Source organism: Cannabis sativa, chromosome 8 (genome assembly GCF_029168945.1).
Source record: "Cannabis sativa cultivar Pink pepper isolate KNU-18-1 chromosome 8, ASM2916894v1, whole genome shotgun sequence".
NCBI lineage: Eukaryota > Viridiplantae > Streptophyta > Magnoliopsida > Rosales > Cannabaceae > Cannabis > Cannabis sativa.
In genome coordinates this window covers 27,805,794-27,817,159 of record NC_083608.1, presented here as the reverse complement: position 1 = coordinate 27,817,159, position 11,366 = coordinate 27,805,794, and the positions used below count along the sequence as shown (strand labels likewise).

Here is an 11,366-nt window from a genome sequence, read left to right as displayed (position 1 = left end):
TGCAAAATGGCGCTACACTCCTCAGTTAATGCCACTGTTTCATAGTCCTCCATTTTTCGCTTCTTAGACAATATCTCCTTCATGAACTTCACATAACGGGGCATTTGTTCCAAGGCTTCAGCAAAAGGAATGTTGATGTGTAGTCTTTTGAAGACCTCTAGAAATTTTGTAAACTGCTTGTCTAGATTGGTCTTTCGGAGTCTCTGAGGATAAGGTATCTTCACATGATGATCAATACTGATTGGTGGAGACTGTTGTGGTGGTGCAGGGCTATCAGTAGTTTTCTTTTCTATTGATGTTGGAGTTGGTGCTGATTGATCTTTAACTTCTTCATTGAATGGTTGTACCACATCAGGCCCATCATAATTCTTTCCACTCCTCAAGGAAATTGCTTTACATTGCTCTTTTCCTTTTGCCTCACTAGTGCTAGCTGAATTTCCTTGAGCTTGGTTTGCCACTTGAGTAGCCAATTGTTCCATTTGAGTTTCTAGAGTTTTAATAGAGGCTCTAGTTTCCATCATGAATTGAAGCAATAAATCAGCTTGGATGTTGGAGCCACTAGGACTTTGTTGTTGGTTTTGTTGGGGCTGATTTCTTTGCTGGTAGAACCCCTGTTGGTTGTGCCCATAATTATTATTTTGGGAGTAGTTCCCAATGGCTTTTGCTTGATCCATTGGCAAATTATCCACATCTGCCTGACACTCTGAAAAGTGATGGTTGCCTCCACATATCTCACAAATAACTTGGGCTTGTTTAGCTTGCCCTGCAATCAGCTTTGTCAAGGCCTCAACTTGAGCTGTCAATTTTGTGATGGCATCAACCTCTAGCACACCAGCTACTTTCTTAGTTTGACTCCTTTCAGTTGGCCACTGCTGGTTGTTTAGAGCCATCTCCTCCAATAGATCATATGCCTCATTAGCACTCTTTCTCATAAAAGCTCCGCCAGCTGCTGCATCTATTAGAGTTCTAGTATTACCAACCAGCCCGTTATAAAAGTTGTGAACCAGCATCCACTTCTCTATACCATGATGAGGGCATTTTCTGATTAGATCTTTAAACCTCTCCCAAGCCTCATGGAGAGATTCATTATCTTGTTGACAGAAGTTGTTTATTTCTCCTCGCAGCTTTGCAGAATTTGCTGGAGGGAAGAATTTAGACAGAAATTTTGTTGCTAAGTCTGTCCATGTTGCTATAGAATTCGGTGGCAAAGAATTCAACCAACTCTTGGCTCGTTCTCTGAGCGAGAATGGAAACAACCTCAATCTAATGGCATCGTCGCTAACTCCATTAACTTTAAAAGTTTCACAAAGTTCCATGAAGTTAGAGAGATGCAAATTAGGATCTTCAGAAGGGAGACCACCAAACCGGGCGAAGACTGCACCATTTGAAGGATGGCAGGTTTGATCTCGAAGTTGTTTGCATCCACTGCCGGTGGCCTAATACATGACTGCACTCCCGTCAGAGTAGGGAGAATGTAATCTCTCAAGCTACGGCCATTAGCTTGATCTTCCACAGCGCCTCCATTATTACCATTATTACGCCCATTGTTCCCAACATTATTGTTCACATTGGCAGCCATGATTTCTGCTGTTTCAGCAGTTGCTGAAACTCTTTCTTGCCTTTTGTTCTTTCGATTCTTCCTGCAAGTTTTCTCAATTTCAGGATCAACTGGTAATATGACTGATTGTCCTTGACGGCGCATGCACTTAGGATTCCTGAAATAAATCAAGAAAATATTGCAAGAAAAAGGTTAGAAAAATCAGCAAGAGAAAATATACCAAAGTAGAAGTTAGTATAATTTTATGTAATATTAATCTTAGACAATTCCCCGGCAACGGCGCCAAAAACTTGTTGCAATAATTATAAACGTTACGCAAGTATACGCAATCAAGTAGTAAATCTCACACAGGTGAGGTCGATCCCACAGGGAATTGGATTAAGTACCACTAAATTATACTTATGATTCTATTCGGTAGATCGAAAGCAATTATGATTTAAAAACAGTAAAATATGAAAGAAATTCAGAAAACTTAATAACACAATTTAACGTTGAGCAAGATGAGACAATAGGGAGGAGAATCCTGTTGTTGTTTACCCAAATCGTTAATGCTTAATTACTAGCCTATTCTTGGAGTGAATGACAGATTATGAAATAACCTAGCTCCTTTCAGATCTTCTAGATTCTAAATCACATGTTATCTAATTAATTCCTTAATTAAACTAACATGAAATCAGCATTAAGCAATAATCTACTCGTCACATAAGTCATGCAAATACTTTCGTTTCACATAGAACATTGATTATCTTAATTTTAGCATTCTCAATTCTCACTTTTCAGATTTTGAATTGAGATCATAGAGCATGCACAAGGTGATCAATCTTAAACATGAAATTAAACACAAATTAAGATAATTTCACACACAAGAATTGAGGAATGGTAATTAAACATTAACTAGGCAAAACATTAAACAACAATCATCATCCTCCCTAAATGGGAAATTTAGTTCAGAAACAAATCCATAACCATTCCTATAGCAATATTCAACATAAATAAATTAAAGAGGAATAGAGAAAGAAACTGTTGGTGGATTGACTCTGGATCTTCACTTTGATTTCTTCTGCTCTTCCTGCCGCTTTCTACTGTGTTTTAGGGTTCCAAATCGCTTTTTCTGACTTCCAATCGCAGTTTTCTATTTATACTTGAAATTTAGGGTTCGATGGACGAAAATACCCCTGGTCCGTACGGGATCTCGCCGCGGCCAAGCTTCCTCTCGCCGCGGCGAGAATTTGCCAATTTTAGGTGCTTTCTGTTTCTCGTAACTCGCCGCGGCGAGCCTCTTCATCGCCGCGGCCAGATATGCAAAAACTCAAAAATTAAGTTTTTCTTCGGCTCAGCACGTCTTTTAATGAATTTCTGCACCCGAAACCTCTTTTACTCCAAAGAACCTGAAAACATAGAAAACAAGCGTAATTCCGTCCCAACACAGCTAGAAATGCACATAAATTGGATCCAAAACATAGGCTAAAAATAGCCTAACAACCTCCTATATGGTCCGATGTCGTCCGATGGTCCGTTGGGGTTGTGGGTTGGGTCCGATGGGTTGTGGGTTGGGTCCGATGGGGTATGTGGGTTGGGTCTTATGGGGTTGTGGGTTGGGGTCCGATGGTCATTCTCATGGGGTTGGGGTCCGATGGGGTATGTGGGTTGGGTCCGATGGGTTATGTGGGGGGTCTGATGGTCCGATGGGTGGGGGTCCGATGGGCTATGTGGTTTGGGTCTGATGGTGTTGTGGGTTGACGTTTGAGATTGAAGGTTATGTGGGTCGGGGTGGTGGGAGTCGTCTCGGTCGGATCGGGGCTGTGGGTCTCTGTCGGAGTCGTCTTGGTCGGAGGAGGGGGTCGTCTCGTGGTCGGATGGGGGTGAGGGGACTGGGTCGTCTTGTTGTCGGAGTGGGGGTGAGGGGTTTGAGGGTTCGGTTAAGTTGAGGGTTTTTTTTTGGGTTTTTTTTATAAAAGTGTTGTATATGTTTTATTTTGAAATGTATTGGTTTAAGAATAGAATATTAAAACTGCCCATATATGACTACATTTGATTTTTCCCCATAATACCCCTACCATTTGAAAAACAAATCCCAAACAAAAATTAAAACTTCTCTCTCTCCCTCTCGCTGACCACGCACGACCATCTTTCTCCATCTCGCTGACCACGCACGACCATCTTTCTCCCTCTCGCTGACCACGCACGACCATCTTTCTTCCTCTCGCTGACCACACACGACCACGTCCGCCCTACCACGCCCAGCCACAGACGACCACCCACCACCACCGACAGCAGCCCCCGACCACACATTACCACCGTCCGACCACTCACGACCACCACCCGCAGTCGCGAATATGTCGAAGGTTAGTTTTTCCTCGGTCGGTTTTGGGTTTTTTCAAATTTGAGGTTGAAGACATCGGACCTTCTATATGGTCTGATGCCGTCCGATGGGGTTGTGGGTTGGGTCCGATGGGGTATGTGTTGGGTTTTGTGCCCTAAATAAAACCCATTTCAATATAATCAGATTTACTTATTAATAAAGATTAGAAATAACATTTTATGTTGCATGGTTCACATGATTTATATTTCATGATTATATATATATAATGTATGAATTCTATTTAAGTCCAGAACATATGAATTTGTTAAAGATTATAGTGTTGTCAGCACAGTGGAATATAATCTTAATTATATGTTCAAAAGTTTATTCCCTGATTTGTCAGAACACTGGATTTAGACTGACATGGTATAATCAGCGATAGGTATTCTTACACCTTGGAAAAGTGTTATGTCCTTTCCAGGACATTGGCAAAGTTTACCAGTATCGGATGTATATAGTATACATCGAAAGGGACCGATATTGAACTTTGATTAGATATATTAGAATTTACTGTAATATCTATTCAATTCAATATCACATGTTGATCCTAGATCAAATGATCTTAATCCTGATATGATTAGGTTCAATCTCAAGAGTGTTATCCGTGTTCTTTGATTTGTTAGTTAAGCCTACTTTTGGGTCAGGGTGATACGTACATTTTGGGAACACGGTAGTGCAATTGAGTGGAAGCACTAACATAAATATGGAATCTATAGCATCTATCTGGCGAATAGAAGTAAGGGATGATTTCCTTCGAGCTTAACCAAACAAAAATAAATGGTGGAGTACTCATTTCACTTAGCTGAAATATCATTTATACAAGGTTAAGTATTTTAAGGATAAAGACATTGTAGGGTGTTACAGTATTTAATCCCTTTACAGTGTAGATCATCTATATAGAGGATCATTGATCACATTAGGATTATAACAAATGATAACTAATGACGTGTCTATATCGTGGAACATATAGAGCGTTCTATATGACTGAGAGTGCAATTCCAAGTTCTAAGAGTGGATTCAATAAGGAATTAATAAGTTGGGGAATTTACTTGGTAAATTCGGTTCGACTTATTGGAAGCTCGGATATATAGACCCATGGTCCCCATACTAGTTGAGACCATACTGCTTGTACACTACAACATTTTTACTCAGAAGTAATACCGGCGGAGCCAAACCACCGGTATTAGTGGAGTTATTACCGGCAGAAAAGGTATTCCGTCGGTATTACTTTTGAATAATTGAAAAATAATTAAATATTTATTTAATTTTAGTATTCCCGGCAGAATTTTAGTATTACCGGCAGAAAATCCGCCTCTAATAGTTTGGGCGGGATTTTGACCGCCCAAATTTTGAAAAGACTAATACCGGCGAATTATTGCCGGCGGGTTCCGCCGGTATTAGTAAGGAGATTCTGACCGTTTTATTAATACCGGCAGAACCCCTATTAATACCGGTGGGTCCCGCCAGTAATAAATTTTCTATATAATCCCCTCCCATAACTCAGAAAATATTTTCCATTTCCCCACTCTATTTCACACCACCCCACTCCGACCCTTCTCCTCCTCCTCCTCCCTAGGCCCAACCCTCCTCTGCCATAGTCCGATAGTCCGAGTCGTCCTCCTCCGCCATAGTCTGCTCGTTTGCCACCGTGAAGCGCCATTGCACCATCATTTTTTTTTACAGGTAATGTGTTTTTCACTATGGTTTTTTTATTTTCCCGTTTTATTTTTATTTTTCTTTGATAGTTATTAATTTTTTCTCCATGCTTGAAGTTTTGGGGGAGATATTTTACTCGAAACAGTAACGGAAAGTGAAAACGCGGGAAGAGTAAAAGCTTGGCAGAAAAATTTACAGGTCTTTTTTTTTTTTCAATCTTTGAATTTTTAGTAATTGGTATATTACATTTATATATCTGTGTATGTGTAAATTTTTATGTAAATGTATGTGTAAATATATAATTTTGTGTATGTGTGTATGATATATGTGTTATATGCAAATGCATAATTCTTAAACAATATATTATATGTATATATGTATATACATATATAATTTTAGAACAGTGTATATATTATATTATATGTATATATAATATATTATTAAAAATTATGAATATGTAAATTTATAAAAGTTTAGATTTTAGTGTGTACACATAGTAATATATATAATGTATTGTTTAAAATTTTTTAATATTTAAATTTTTATATAATAATAAATATAATATATATTATATATATATATTGCTTAAAAGTTTTGAATGTGTAAATCTGTAAAATTTTAGATTTTAATTGTATATAGTAATAAATGTATTTTATAATAATAAATGTGTATTTTTGTTTAATATTTAGAATTTTGAATAGTTACAAAATTATAAGCTTGTTAAATAATTAATTATGTAATGTTTTTTATTTTTTTTTTTAAAAATTAGAATAAGAATATATTAATTACTTAAAAAGTTAATTATAATAAAAATAATATTTTAAAATAATTATGTAATATTGTAGTATATAAATAATAAAGATTTAACATTGAAGAAAATTATAAATTAAAAGTGCTTTGAAAAATAAATATACAAAAATATAATTAAGTAGAGTAATATAAAAAATCATAAATAATAAATATAAAAAATTTGAAATATTTTTTTTTAAAAAAAATAAAATAAAAATAAATTAAATTAGTTATAAATTTTTTAAATAAAAAAATGTAATATATATATAAAAGTAATACTTACTTAGAAGTAGAAATATGAATAATTAATTTAATTAATTAATAGTAAAATAATTTTTAAATTATTAAAAGGTATTATTAAAAATAATAATTTATTTTTTTAAAAATACTGAAAATTTAATATGTCATAAATTTGAAGTAATGAATAATAATAATAAATAAATTTAATAAATTATTAAAGTAATATTTTTAAAATAATTATTTAATTAGTTTTTTATAATAAAATAAATATAAAAAATAAAGTAATAATAACTTAAAAATAAAATATAATTTATTAATAATATAATAACTCTTAAATGATGAATAATTTATTTCATAAAATGATATAAAATATTATAAAATTGTGTCATAACATGAAATTTTATATGGTCAATTGACCGTACATAGGGTATTATTGTTGGAGGCTCATCCCAACAACAATACCCTATGTACGGTCAATTTGGGTCATTGTTGCAGCAACAACCGGTGTATGGTCAAATGGGAGAATCTCCACAACAGCCTATGTATGGTCAAATTTTCAGTGCGCAGAGCCAGCAACAACAGCAACAACCTATTTTGGTTTGCCCGCATCCTCGACAGTTTATGGAGATCTTACCTACACCGCAGACTGGACAACCTTATTATCACCTTGCCCTTGACTCAATCCCGTGATAATCTTGATGGTTCAAGACTTAGCTCGAATGCAAATGAATTTTTAGAATATACTGATTTGAATAATTATAGTTAGGTTTTTTTAATTATGTCAATTTTTATGTTTTAAACTTTATCTCAAGACAATATCCTAATTTTATTGAAGGTAATATAGTTTATTTTGTAATGGACAAATTAATATTAATGCTTAATTTCTTAATACTAATGTTTTATATTTAATTAATAATATATTTATAAAATAATTATTATATATAATTATAATTAGTTTAATTATAAAATATATTAATTATTATATATATTAATTTAATTATATATTATATTTAAGATAATATATTGTTTTTTTAAAATATCTATAAATATTAATATCGGCGGATCCCACTGCTATTAATCCGCCGGTACTAATATTATTACCGGCAAAATACTATTTTCGTCGCTAATAGTCACTTATAGCGACCAATTAATACCGGCGGAATCCGCCGGTATTAATTAATGCCGGCGGTCTCGTCTATTATTACCGGCGGGTGTCTCCGCCGGTAATACTTAAATTTGTTGTAGTGTGTAAGACTCAGTTAATTGATTTTAATTAATCAATTATAATTCTAAAAGTTAGACTATGTCTACTTTATGAATTTTATCTAAGTAAGGGTAAAACAGTAAATAGAGAGTTTAAAGGGTATATTTATTAATTGGAAAACTTTGATTAGTTTTTATTAATAAATAAAATAAATGACAATATATTATTTAATAATTAATTATAGTTATTAAATAATTAGATTTGACATTTATGTGGTTGAATGAGAAAATTGGCAATTTTGGAGAATGGGAAACTAGGAATGATAAAATAGGAAAGTTGCAAAAGTGAGAGGCTTGTTTCTATTTTTCTATGGCCGACCACTTTGCTTCCCTTTTATCATTTTATTTTTCATTTTTAAATGCCAAGTAATTCAACCTTAACCCTATGTGGTATTGTATAAATAGAAGGTAAAGGCTTCAGGTTTCACAGAGAATTAGATCTAATTCTTTTCAGTTTTCAGAGTGAATTCCTCAGCCACCACTTTTCTCTCTCTCTTTTCTAGTCTCTGTTTTCAAAATCCCTTGAGTGAATGAGTAGTGCCCACACACATCAAGTGGTACCTCAATTATAGTATGTAAGACTATGGAAAATCAACCATCAAAGAAAGAGAGAAAGAGATCCAGATTCAGATCTTGATAATGCTCTGCTACAGAAAGGAATTAAGGGCTAGAGATCTGAATGGAAGGAGTCATAATATTCCGCTGCACCTACTGTAAGGTTTCTTAAACTCTTATGTGTTTATTTCATTGTTTTAGAATTTATATTAGGATGTTAATCAAACATACTTGTTAGTAAATCTAGATCCTGGTAAAATATTTCCAACAGTATGTGGGTTGGGTCTTATGGGGTTGTGGGTTGGGGTCCGATGGTCATTCTCATGGGGTTGGGGTCCGATGGGGTATGTGGGTTGGGTCCGATGGGTTATGTGGGGGGTCCGATGGTCCGATGGGTGGGGGTCCGATAGGTTATGTGGGTTGGGTCTGATGGTGTTGTGGGTTGAAGTTTGAGATTGAAGGTTATGTGGGTCAGGGCGGTGGGAGTTGTCTCGGTCGGATCGGGGTTGTGGGTCTCCGTCGGAGTCGTCTTGGTGGGAGGAGGGGGTCGTCTCGTGGTCGTAGTGGGGGTGAGGGGGCTGGGTCGTCTCGTGGTCGGAGTGGGGGTGAGGGGGTTGAGGGTTCGGTTGGGTTGAGGGTTATTTTTGGGTTTTGTATAAAAGTGTTATATATGTTTTATTTGGAAATGTATTGGTTTAAGAATAAAATATTAAAATTGCCCATATATGACTACATTTGATTTTTCCCCATAATACCCCTCCCATTTAAAAAACAAATCCCAAACAAAAATCAAAACTTCTCTCTCTCCCTCTCGCTGACCACGCACGACCATCTTTCTCCCTCTCGCTGACCACGCACGACCACGTCTGCCCTACCACGCCCAGCCACCGACGACCACCCACCACCACCGACAGCAACCCCCGACCACACACGACCACCGTCCGACGACGCACGACCACCACCCGCAATCGCGAATATGTCGAAGGTTAGTTTTTCCTCGGTCGGTTTTGGGTTTTTTCAGATCTGAGGTTGAAGACATCGAACCTCCTATATGGTCCGATGCCGTCCGATGGTCCGATGGGGTTGTGGGTTGGGTCCGATGGGGTTGTGGGTTGGGTCCGATGGGTTGTGGGTTGGGTCCGATGGGGTATGTGGGTTGGGTCTTATGGGGTTGTGGGTTGGGGTCCGATGGTCATTCTCGTGGGGTTGGGGTCCGATGGGGTATGTGGGTTGGGTCCGATGGGTTATGTGGGGGGTCCGATGGTCCGATGGGTGGGGGTCCGATGGGTTATGTGGGTTGGGTTCGATGGTGTTGTGGGTTGAAGTTTGAGATTGAAGGTTATGTGGGTCGGGGCGGTGGGAGTCGTCTCGGTCGGATCGGGGCTGTGGGTCTTCGTCGGAGTCGTCTCGGTCGGAGGATGGGGTCGTCTTGTGGTCGGAGTGGGGGTGAGGGGGCTGGTTCGTCTCGTGGTTGGAGTGGGGGTGAGGGGGTTGAGGGTTATTTTTGGGTTTTTTATACAAGTGTCATATATATTTTATTTTGAAATGTATTGGTTTAACAATAAAATATTAGAGTTTTTAAAATATAGTTTTTCAAATTTCCTTTTGTTTTTCCAATATCCAACATGCACGTCAATATAAATGATTTACTCATATATATTAAACAAACGTGCGGATTTATAATTGCATCATGATGAACATACACATAAAGCATGCATGCATGCATGTCAACTTGTCGTAAAAGCTTTTTATTAGAATCAAATCTTGGAAACATATATTTGCTGTACCTATATATATACTGCTCTTTACGACAATTAAGGTAATATTATGGCTATAATGTAGATATAGCTACTAAAAATAATAATAAAAAAAAAAAGTTAAACAAAAGCAATTTTCCTATAGCTAGCTATATATAGCTACAATCTCTCTCCCATCTCTCTCTGTATATACATATATATAAATTACATATAGCTCTACAACGATATGTATTTAGAGTATATATAGCTTTTGTTTACTTTTTTGGATTTTTTTTATTTCAAAGTTAAATTTTGGGAGTTGAAAAGAAACTCTTTTAAATGACTCCCATTGGAGGATGGACCGAAATTTTTGGGGTCCCTTTTCTACCAAATAAAAATTTAGAGAATAACAACAAAACGAAGGTGATAAAAGGAAAAGGAGATCAGATTGGATTTGGTAGAATGATAGATGTATGATACACAAGTGGGGTTTTCCCAGAATTTCATGCTGGATACATAGTCTTTTAGAGCTAGTCTCTCTAGATATGGTCCATATGGAAATGTAGTTTTTAATTAGACTAAAATATTATAATATAATAATGAAAAGAAAAACTATATATTAAATAGAGGAAAGGATATGAGGGTGTGGAAAATATGTGGGTACGGAGGGGGACTGGATTTAACTGCGACCATTATATTATTAGTGTGGAAATTATTAAAATAGAATATTATTATTTTTTTTTTGGAATAAAAATAGAATATTATTATTATTAATTAATAATATTTGTGTTTTGTTGGGGTGGTGGGATAGCATGAAACATATGATTATGGGTGTAGCAATGAGTAGTAGTGAGTGGGTCCCTTCTAATATTGTTTTTTTTGGATTGTAAGCGTGGGTGCACCACTTCCCACTATAAACTATCTATACTCGGCTGCACAGCCCTTCTCCCGTCAACTCAGCCCTAACACAAACCACCCACACACCCACCCACCCAACCACAGGCACACACACACTTTAATTTCTTCTTTTTTTTTGGGGGGTCACTAGCTCATACATAGTTATACATACATACATACCAATATATATTATATACTGAAATTGATACTATATATGACTGACATAAGTGTGGTTTAGAAAACAGACTGAAGTGGAGTGTATGGTATGAGATATAATTAATTGTCAATGAGAAGAAATAATCATACATCT

At 36.2% G+C, this 11,366-nt stretch overlaps 1 non-coding gene across 1 annotated transcript; it reads left to right on the top strand.

The window, feature by feature from the left end:
• Window positions 1-1,020: 1,020 nt before the first annotated feature.
• Window positions 1,021-1,127, top strand: LOC115701610 (small nucleolar RNA R71). Its single transcript, XR_004008603.2, has one exon. It is a non-coding gene; the product is annotated as a small nucleolar RNA R71 (small nucleolar RNA).
• The last annotated feature ends 10,239 nt before the right edge of the window (window positions 1,128-11,366 follow it).